Source organism: Gossypium hirsutum, chromosome D06, assembly GCF_007990345.1.
Source record: "Gossypium hirsutum isolate 1008001.06 chromosome D06, Gossypium_hirsutum_v2.1, whole genome shotgun sequence".
NCBI lineage: Eukaryota > Viridiplantae > Streptophyta > Magnoliopsida > Malvales > Malvaceae > Gossypium > Gossypium hirsutum.
Window position 1 is genome coordinate 37,100,709 of NC_053442.1, and position 2,561 is coordinate 37,103,269.

The 2,561-nt window shown below is 35.8% G+C and overlaps 1 non-coding gene across 1 annotated transcript; it reads right to left on the bottom strand.

Moving 5' to 3' along the window:
• LOC121218880 (small nucleolar RNA R71) lies at nucleotides 1-104 on the bottom strand. The gene has a single exon (XR_005915362.1). It is a non-coding gene; the product is annotated as a small nucleolar RNA R71 (small nucleolar RNA).
• Nucleotides 105-2,561: the final 2,457 nt, after the last annotated feature.

Below are 2,561 nucleotides of genomic sequence, written 5' to 3' on the forward strand. Positions count from 1 at the left end.
AAATTGTGAAATGAGATAACTATTTTCCAACAAATGGATTACGAATCTTTATATGAGGCGTGGGAAATATTCAAGGTATTACTTCATAGGTGTCCTCATTGTATCCAATTAAAGACGTTTTATAACGGTCTTAACACACATACAATATTAATGGTAGACGCTTTTGTGAATGGTGCGATTTTGTCTGAGTCTTATAACAAGGCTTACGAAATCATCGAGAGGATCGCAAGCAACAATTACAAGTGGCCGACAAATCGAGCAGTTTTCGGAAGACGAGAAGTCAGAGTGCATGAAGTGGACACACTGGTTTCACTTTCTGCTTAGGTATCTTCTATTTCCTCAATGTTAAAACAATTTACCACTAATAGTTTGAACAATTTTGCAACTCAATCACCAAGTCAATATAATGTAATTTCTTGCGTATACTGTGGGGATGGTCATTCTTTTATGAATTGCCCTTCAAACCCCGAATCTGTGTATTATGTAAGGAACCAATATCAAAATAGAAATGGACAAGGATCATAGTCCAACTTCTACAATCCTTCATGGCAGAATCATTCGAACTTTTCCTGGAATAACCAAGGAAATGGACCGAATGTAGCATAGACCCAACCAAACCCAAGGGTTTAACCAACAAGCCCAAAACCACCTCAAGCTGAATCATCAAACATTTTAGAGGACTTGTTGAAAGCATACATGGCTAAAAATGATGCCTTGATCCAAAGTCATGCAGCAACGCTGAAAAATTTAGAGAACCAGATGGGTCAGTTAGCTACTGAGCTTCGTAGTAGATCGCAAGGAGCCTTACCAAGCGATATAGAAAATTCGAGAAATTTTGGTAAGAAACATTGCATGGTGGTTGAGTTACGAAGTGGTAAGATTTTGGAACCTAAGGAGGTTATGTTTGAAGATTAGCCTACTAAAAAGGAGGAAAGTCAACCAACAGTTGAAGTTCCTACACTAGAAAAATCAGATGCTGAGAAAACTGATGAGGTAAACCCTAAACTAGTGAATTTTGAAAAGCTAACACCTACTTTTGGAAATTTACCTCCTCAAAAAAGTTGACCATATCAACCTAAAGTTTCATATCTTGAAATGCTTCAGTAGAATAAGTAGAAACAAGAGGTAGAATTCAAGAAGTTCTTGGATGTTTTAAAGTATTTACACATCAACATTCCATTGGTGGAGGCTTTAGAGTGAATCCCAACTATGTGAAGTTTATAAAGGATATTTAGTCAAGAAATGACTGTGTGAGTATGAGATTGTCATTTTTGACGAAGGAGTGTAGTGCGTTCTTAAAAAATAAGCTACCTCTAAAATTGAAGGATCCTGGAAGCTTTACGGTACCTTGCAACATCAGTGAATCTTACTACGGTTAAGCTTTATGCGACTTAGGCGCAAGCATCAACTTGATGCCCAAATCTATTTTCAAGCTGTTAGGAATAGGTGAAGTAAAACCTACTACTGTGACACTTCAACTAGCGGATCGATCGTTAGCATATCCTGAAGGGAAGATCGAAGGTGTTTTTGTAAGAGTTGATAAATTTATTTTTCCTACTATCTTCATTGTATTGAATTTTGAAGAAGAAAAGGAAGTTCTGATAATCCTTGGGAGACCTTTCCTAGCCACGAAAACAACATTGATAGATGTGCAAAAAGGCGAACTCATCATGTGATTTCAAGATGATAAGGTAACATTTAACTTTCTGAAAGCAATGAAATTTCTCTATCAATGGAGGAATTTTTAGTAATGGAGGAATTAGAAACCTTAGTTTCTATGGAAAGCAATTCTAAAGAAGACCCATTGGAGAACACTTTGGGGTCTAAACCATTCGAATATTGAAAATGTAATGAAGGTTTGGTTTTAATGGAATCCAATCCGAGTTATGCTCAACCACTAAGGTTTGAACCACTAGAGTTAGAAGTTCGAGAATTTACACAACCCAAGTTGTCAAACGAGGAAACTCCTAAACTCGAACTAAAGGTACTTCTATCCCATTTAAAATATGTTAATCTTGGTAATAGTTTTACTTTGCCTGTGATTGTTTTAGCGAACTTGACAGAACATCAAGAGGAGCAATTTATGGTTGTTTTAAAGAAATTTAAAAAAGCAATTGGTTGAACCATAGTTGACATACGAGGTATAAGTCCTTCCTTCTACATACATAAAATTATTTGATGAAGGTGAAAAAGGTAAAATTAATAGGCAAAGGAGACTTAACCTTATCATGAAAGAAGTGGTATGAAAGGACGTAATAAAATGGTTAGATGCGAGAATTATTTACCCCATCTCAAATAGTTCTTAGTTAAGCCCGGTACAATGTGTACCAAAGAAAGGTGGAATCATGATTGTCAAAAATGAATGAAATGAGTTAATGCTAACAGTAACTGTCACAAGTTGGAGAATCTGTATTGAGTATAGAAAGCCGAACAAAGACACATAAGGATCATTTTTTGTTGCCTTTTACGGATCAATTTTTAGATCGACTGGCAGGTAATGAATTTTATTGTTTTTTTGATGGATATTCGGGATACAACCAAATATTTGTAGCCCTGAAAGA